This window comes from Crocuta crocuta, unplaced genomic scaffold (genome assembly GCF_008692635.1).
Source record: "Crocuta crocuta isolate KB4526 unplaced genomic scaffold, BGI_CrCroc_1.0 scaffold113, whole genome shotgun sequence".
In the NCBI taxonomy this organism is placed as follows: domain Eukaryota; kingdom Metazoa; phylum Chordata; class Mammalia; order Carnivora; family Hyaenidae; genus Crocuta; species Crocuta crocuta.
This window is the reverse complement of record NW_027530368.1, coordinates 9,985,347-9,993,953: the sequence shown is the minus strand read 5'-3', so window position 1 is coordinate 9,993,953 and position 8,607 is coordinate 9,985,347. Positions and strand designations below refer to the sequence as shown.

Below are 8,607 nucleotides of genomic sequence, written 5' to 3'. Positions count from 1 at the left end.
ACTCATCCAATATCTGCATTTCTCCCCAGGGACCAACATTCCTGGCAGAGAAATTGAAACCAGGATAATAACCATTATAGAGATTATGAAATTGCTTCTTATCTGAATTCATACTCCAACCCATTTTTAGTGCTTTCATAAACCACCCCAGACTGATAGAATTATTTTCTTTATGACTCATAGATATATTTTGCTTCTCCATTTTTATCCTCTTTACTTTCAAGGAGAAGATTAGATGATGAAGTAAGATTCACCCTGTAGAGCTCTGTGGGATTTTATTTAACCCCAACACATGGACTGTGGACTGAAAAAAAGAAATATGCTCATATTTTACAGTAGTACATGTAAATACTTCCAAAAGTTTTGCAAAAACATAACCTAATTACAAAATTTCATTTTTAAAGTGTCATTATATATTTAAAGAGAAACAGAGAGAAAAAATGTAAGTGGAGGAGGGGCAGAGAGAGAGGGAGAAAAGAATCCCAAGCAGGCTCTGCACTGTCAGCGTGGAGCCCATCACAGGGCTCATGCCAACGAACCATGAAATCATGACCTTAGCCAAAACCAAAAGTCAAGTACTTAACCGACTGAGCCACCTAGGCACCTCCTAATTTTAAAATTTCTTTTTTTAAAAAATGTTTATTTATTTTCTGGGAGAGACAGAGTGTGAGTGGAGGAGGGGCAGAGAGAGAGAGACAGAATCTGAAGCAGGCTCCAGTCTCTGAGCTATCTGTGTGGAGCCAGACGTGGGGCTCGAACCCACTGTGAGATCATGACCTGAGCTGAAGTCAGATGCTTAACCATCTGAGCCACCCAGGTGCCCCATAAAATTTCTTAATCATTAATAACAATCAGTTATTGAATTCTTTCTAGGTGTAAAGCACCACAGTAGGTGCTAAAGATAATAAAAGTAAATACGACATCATCCCTGCCCTAAAGACGCTTCAGTGACATTGTGTGACCATTCATCTGGACTGGCCTGGTCAGTCCTGGTTTACATCTGTTTCCCCAATAATTATAAATAGCACCCCTTTTCACTCTAAAAAGTGTCCAAGTTTGGGTGATAAATTATATATACCCTATAATAATATTTCCCACTAGATGATGTTTTTGAAATACTTGTAATTCTTGGATATAAATAAAAAGCACACACACTGAAGGCCCCCAAAATGTACTGACACTCTGTCTTTGTTTTGGAATCACTATTTCTGTCACTGTGTGTCAGGTGAAGTAAGTTCATTGGGAAAGTGTGGCATTTGGTTTTGCATTATTATTTTTTTTTTTTAATGCATGTACTGTTCAGTCTCCATCAGGAGGATGGGAAAATGGCTAGAGAACTCAAGAAGTGAGAAGACAGTGAGGTAAATGGAGGTAGTATTATGTATCATACTGTCAACTCCAATTTTGGTAGGAGGCTGAGGTGAATGGGATGTGTGGGCCCTTGGCAGCCAGGGATGTGTCAGTTGGAGCAGGCAAAGCCATGGTTGGAGGCATTTAGGGTCAAGAGCCTCTGATCTTAGAATTCAAGTTGGCATCTGCCTTTCCCTCCCTTGGACACTTTGGTGTCTACCCCACTTCTAAATGTACTGAACTCATGAGTTTTCCAAGCTACCTGCAATGTGCTTTTGTGAAAGGTCAGTGTCTACAAAACATCTAATTACACATCATTTTGTGTACTGTTGTCTGAATATGTATATGTATGTATTTTGATATTGAAGAGAAGCTATTTTTAGTTTCCTTTTGGGTATGTTTGGAGAAACTCTTAACTGTTGCTATGCTGCTATGGAAACGGTATCCATGTATACTGACATGTTTACAATTGTTTAAAACACTATAAACTTTCCAGGGCAAAGGCAAACAGCTTACTTCCATCAAAGTTTCTCCTTGCTTTCCTTTTTTATTAGTTTATTTATTACTCTCAGACCCATGTTGGACTCTGTTTCATTTGTGCCTGCATGAAAGGACTGGGTTTTTTTGCTGATGTGCATTATCATTTAATTGATTTCACATTCATAACTACAGTAGAGCTGAGAGCAGATGAAAATTTTCCCCTGAAATCAGAAATATTCCTTGGTCTTGTTAGGAAATGTGGATTGAATGCCTCCTAGGCTCCCAAATTTAAACCAGAAAAAACACGGAGTAACACCTATTGAGGGTTTGTTGATGATCTATCTAGAATTTGCCAGCGTAGGAGACTTTGATAGTCATTTAGTGTAACTATTGTAATTATTTGTGTATACCAGCTGAATTTAAAGTCTATTCAAGTTGCTTAGAAACATGCAAACCCAAAGCGAGGAGTTTTCTGGCTTACTCCAAGCACAGGGAAAAGTAGGTGGCTGAGAATGTCTACAACTTTTGGAAAGAGAATCTTAACAAAGCCCCATGAACTGAAGTGAGTAACAACCATGTTTGTTTGAAGGTACCAGGAAAGTGATTTCTTGTTTTCTTGGAGTCAAAAAAATATTTGAAAGTGGAATGTGTAATTGTAAATCATACAGTGATAGGTCCTGACTCTGTAAAAGGGCACACGTCCTCATAGAGCACAATATGTTATAGGATTTTAAACTCAGAGTACTTTCTCCTTTAAAAACTCCCGTTTACCAAAATTCGATACCTTTTTTGGGTAAGCATACAGTAAAGGAAATTTTAGCTGTCACGAAGGAGACTACTTTCCTCTCTTTTACTAAAATCCCATTTTTGTCATCTTCCTAAAACGGTCATTTGAAGTCACCCATCAAAAAACACCAAAAAACCCCACATAGAAGTCCTATCAGAAGGGAATGATTTGTGGACAGCCGGTTGACTTGGGCCTCAGTTGCATGTGGAGATCAGAGAGCCACAGAGNCCTATAGTCTTTATATACTTTCTCTGCTATAGCCCATCAGTGGACAGTCCATTCTAGGCTCTTAATAGAACAAAGTTTATGAGATTTTTTTTCCTTTTCTATGGGGAGGATTTTCCCCTGCCTCCTGGAGCTTAGCAGCAGCTAAAAAGGTGACCCCCAAGGTCAAATTCAGTTTAGAAGTCCATAAAACCTGATGGGAAATGCGCAGTATGACAACTGTGGCTTGACACTCTACCATGAGAGGAGGGAAGAGAAAGGGAGGGGTTCCAGGAGGTCCTAACTGGAAGTCAATCTGGCTTAGCAGCAGCTCATGTCAAGAAGCTAAGAACTGTGGTATTAGTTCCCCTGCATTGGGAGCCTGGGGAAGAGTGGGTGTCAAGTGGCTCTGGCAACTGGGCACCTTCGGGACTACCCTCAGGATCAGGATGAAAAGGAGGAAGGTGGGCAGGAGCAGCAGAGTGGCTTTACACGGAGCGTTCCCCAGGCACTAATTGTCTTACTCTGCTTAGATTCCTCTGAAGAAGCATATTTCCGTTTCTGTTCTGTTGCCTCAGAGGGGGATTTCCCAAATTAACCTTCTCTAAGCTTTCTTGAGGGACTGTTTTTGAGGGCTGGTGGGGAATTTCCCTCATCTGACCAAACTGTTGTCTGGAGAGATTATTGCTGATCTTCATCTGGGGAGTTTCTCACAGGGTTTTTGCTACTTCCTGTTTCCCAAGAGTCTCTGCTCTTGGGAACTGAAGAGTTATCAAGAGAAGGGGGTAAACAGGCTTTAGGAAAAAGGGAAGGAGGATATATTTGATACAGTGGTGCTGTTCTCCCCTCCTCCAGCTCTTTGCCATAGTGATATTATATTTAAAGATCAGGCCCACAGCCCTTGCTTGGGGGCTTCAGACTGATTACACTCAATGTGCCACAGAAACTGGGGTTGGACAGCATAAATCACAAACTCCATTAATGACTGGTTAGAATAGAATATTAGAATAGCTCTACTGTATTTGGGATGGATAGAAACTCCCAGGTTAAAAGAAACCATTAAAGACTCATTACACTTTTTACTTACTGATAATGCTCTACCACATCTCGAGTGCTTTGTATCATGTACCCTATTAGGGGCTTTACATACAATTATCATTTGATCCTGGCAATGACCCAGAGAAGTATACCTTATTAAGACTCATTTAGGGGCTCCTGGGTAGCTCAGTTGGTTAAGTGTCTGAATTCAGCTCAGATCAGGATCTCATAGTTCATGAGTTCAAGCCCCACGTCAGGCTCTGTGACGACAGCTCAGAGCTTGGAGCCTGCTTCAGGTTCTGTGTCTCCCTCTCTATCCCTCCCCTGCTCATGCTCTGTCTCTCTCTATCTCTCAAAAATAAAATAAACATTAAAAAATTTTAGAAAAAAGACTCATTTAACAGATGAGCAAACCAAGGCTGTAACAGGTTAGGTATTTAGCCAAGTTTTTAGGCTGTTATTAAGAGATCTCCAGTTCTGTGGAACTCCAAAGCCTGTGCTGTATTCTTGCCGCTATAAATGTGACCCAAATTTGGGAGTTTTTTCATAGCCTTTTAGTTGATATTACCAAGAACATAGTGGTAAGGACCCTAAAAAGAAGCAGTTCCCCCCAAACCAGGGGTGAAAACATTTTAGGGGGAGTATTGATGGTTGTCAGCTTAGCTCTGTGTGCCTGCTACACCCTTTTGCTGTATGTTCACCATTCTCTCATCACCTGGGAAGAAGTGCTGCTCAGGAAGGTAGTAGGAGTCAATATATACAAGAAGGTCCACTCAAAACAATTAATTAGTTCTTTCTCTTAGAGAACCCCTCTCTGTAACCAGTGCTTTCATGTTGCTACTTCCTAATCTAGCTTTGTACATTTTATCAAGGTTCTTAGAAATAATTCCCCTGAGGACAGGTCCCAGAATATCTCTGACCTTTCTCTAGCCCAGGGGAAATAATGTTCTAGAGTTGTTCTACCTTCTTGATTTTTGTCGCCCTGAAGCCAGAGCAGTGTCCGTGTGTGCCTGGGTACGTGTGTGTGTCTCCTTGTGGTGTGGGATTCTCAGGGTAATGGATAGTTAGCCACAGTTAGCCACTGTTGACCTTTGCAAAGTTCTCCATGTACTTTTAATTCCACCAGAGAGGTTATTAGCACAGATGAGGGTGTTGGGAGCAGCACAGGGACTGATGTGGTTGTTCCTAAGAGTTCCCAAGGACAGGAGATGCACCTGCTACATTGACTCCCCTTACCCACTGCACACTTTGCTGCAGATCCTCCTCTCAGCTCTTTCTAGGAGGATTCCTAACCATATCCTCTTCATCCAAATAGTGAACTCTCATAGTCCCCAATGGTTGAGAGTTTACTAGTTACCGAGTGATTTATCTACATTAAATGACTTGATCCTTACCCATGAAGTTAGGCAAAATGATTCCGTTTATTTTACCAGTGAGAAAACCATGGCCCTGGCAGGTTAATAATTGGCCCAAACCACCTAGCTAGTAAACTGAGGGGCTGGGATTAGAATACTGGACTGATTTCTAGTTGGGCCTTTATTAGGGGAGGAGGTAGTAAACCTTATTTATTTTTTTAATCAGTAGGCAAATATAGCATAGCCTTGAAACATCAAACATACAGGCTATGTTATTATTGTAAGTAGTAGGTAGCAGAAAGGGAACAAGATCCTAATCAGCATGATGCCAGTGCCCAAGAAGGAAGATGGCATGGCCCAGAGGCCCCTGACCTGACAGGAAGTGGTATTTGGTAAAGGGGATGCTACTCTTCCTTGAGTGGAGGGATCCATAACTTCCTTATCATAGTTGTTGCCAGGGCATCCTCTCAGGGGCGCTATAATTTCAGGAGGCTAAGTAAGCAATGGCTGCCAGGTTTAAACCTTCATTCCATTTGCTTGAGGAAAAAACAGGTCTTCCCAAACCCAGTACTTTACAACTCTTCCTAATTAAGCAGCCAAGAATCTATCTTTCATTGTACATTCCCAGACACTGGTACGTATTATAATTCAAATCCCCTTTTCTTTCAACGGCAAAGTGTCACTGCTCTTGCCACCATTCTCCTACAGAATAGCAGAGGAAGACAGGCTCAGGGGGCCACCATGGCAGCTGGTCAGAGGGAAGTTCTGCTTCTCAAACCAATGTGACATGTGCCTCTCAGGTATCATGTGGGGTCCAGGTTGAAAGATGTGATGTGCCGGAACCTCAAGAAAAGCATAGCCTTGCATTGGTGGCAAGAAAGGCATATCCGTCAGGAGCCTCTCAAACTCTTCTCTTGACCAGTCCTCTCTTAGTTCCACATCTTAATGAATTGCAGGCCCTTGAACATTAAAACGAAACCAAGCAAGGGGAAAATAACACCCAAATATTCTTTCTCTTCATATTAGATATAACCTCATGGCTGTTGCTTCAAGGCCAGTGGAAAATGAGGTGGTAGTACTGTTGGTATATGAGAGACTGGTAACAAACACAATTACTCCTCTTCAAACTGTACCAGACCACAGACAAGATAGGGGACACTGCTAGCCTATTGTTACCTGTCTACCAAGAACAATCTGGTACCTAGAGGGCTCTGATTTGGTGTGACAAGAGATATCCACAGTGTCAAAACAAGCTCTCACTGCACGAAATCTGGGCTCTAGAAGAAGCTTGTGTTAGCCTTCGCCTAAAACTTAGCACCACTTTCTTCTGTTTCCAATTCTATGGATTAAAATGCACAACAGAGCAAAGCGTCCAGTGTCAAGTAACATACAATTCAAACCTGCTGCAATTCTTGATTTCATAATTTCTTACTTTTGCTTAAAAGATAAAACATTCCATGCTTTTAAATAGATTCTTGCTCCTAGCTCTGGGTGCCCTGTAGGCAAAATTTCTCATTCTCTGGTGAATGAGAGAGAGAAATCCCTTTATATATTTGATCATGGAAGCAATGTGGTTTATGTGCTCATCTGCATACTTACTCCCTACATCCATCAAATCTATGGCTTAGTTGTTGTAATGGGGGTGTACCAGGCTGGCTGGTCCTGGAACTTCTGCAACTTGCAGGTCACCATGGCCTGAGCACAGCAGCACTCCATGCACGGAGATTCTGCTGCACGGAGTCCTACTTGTACAGCAGCTGTGTTGTTCTGTCTTTTTCAAACCCTGTACCATGGTGGGAGTNAATATCGGGAGGGTGAGCCCACTCCTTTATTGCCCCTTCAGATGTCATCAAAGTCATTGTGGGCCCAGTGCTAGAGCTTTCCATCTCCCTCAGTAGTGAGGCTGGAGAGTCTGTAGCACAGCAATGATAGCAACACTACCCTTACAGTATTTGAGGCTACCTGCAATTCTGAAACTTAGTAGTTATTGGTAGTTTGAAAAACTGCCATTTGTTTGAAAGTCTTCTCTTAATATAGTAAATATTATTCCAACATTTATTCTTTTTTTGTCTGTTTTTAACTTTTATTTGCATTTATTTTATGCAGAATTTACTCCCAGGCCATAAGTTTGTGTTTCTTCAGTTTCTTCTGGGACATCTTTTTCTTCTGTGCAACTTCCTCTTCTGGTTTAGGAACAATCTGCTCTTTTTCAGTAAGGGTCGTCTCACTGTGGCAGGGAGAGCTCATGTATGAGTTAATCCGACCTAATCCGACCATGAGCCCTGTAAATTGTATACCACCATCTTGGGGGCTTTGTTTACCTGGATATGCTCAGTGACCAGAGAAGCTGTATCTAAACCCTTAAGTTCAGCATTACTCTCTGCTCTCTGCATTTTTAAGCATGTGCAGTAAAAATGCAGCACTCTTTTGGGGCCACCCACCCTGTGTCCAGCCCCACTGTTTGGCCTGGGCACGCCTACCAACTCCACCATTGTAGTGATGGAATGGCACATACTGCTTCTGCAACGTGACATCTTTCAGATACTTGGTGGCTTTTCATATATGCATAGCTTTGGCCTAGGCAGTTTCATGTGTGTTCTTAAAGCGAACACAAAGATTTGAACCTCTTGATTTGCATGATTTTGTTGGGTTTTCTGGGTCATGTGAATAACAAACCATTTTCAGAGATCACCTCAGGCTGCTTACGGGAAGAGCCTACATTTCTTCTTATAAAATGAAACTACTTATATAGTTAGGTGAGTTGAAATGATTCACATTAGTGAAAAGATAGAAGATAAAAATATTCCTTTTACTCAGTGTTGATCTTTACCTATGATCATGGATGCAATATTCAATATTATCTTCTCTTTTTTAAGATGTTTTCAAAGCTCCTTAGATTACATCAGGTTTTTAAAAATGAGTTTCAGGGGCACCTGCGTGGCTCCGTCCGTTAAGTGTCTAACTCTTGATCTTGGCTCAGGTCATGATCTCATGGTTTCTGAGTTCAAGCCCCGTGTCAGGCTCTGTGCTGACAGCACAGAACCTGCTTGAATTCTCCTTCTCTCTTTCTCTACCCTTACCCCACTTGTGTTCTTCCTCTCTCTCTCTCAAAATAAATACATAAACTTAATTTTTTAAATTTTTTTAAAAATTAAATTTAAAAATTTCTTTAAGAATATTGGCTGTGTCTTAGGTATCATGATATGGTTTAGACAGTGACAATAGGTTGAATGTGGTAAAGAGCAGAACAGCAAGGAACTCCTGCTGTTCCCATCCCTCCAAAAGAAAGGAAACCTTTAAAACACACACACACACACACACACACAGACACACACACACACGTATACATGCATGCATGCATGTACATATGTGTGTGCACATACAGAGCCTTTT

General features: G+C 41.4%; 1 pseudogene; it reads right to left on the bottom strand.

Moving 5' to 3' along the window:
• Positions 1-7,323: 7,323 nt before the first annotated feature.
• Positions 7,324-7,893, bottom strand: LOC144233357 (large ribosomal subunit protein uL22 pseudogene; annotated as a pseudogene).
• Between the last annotated feature and the right edge of the window lie 714 nt (positions 7,894-8,607).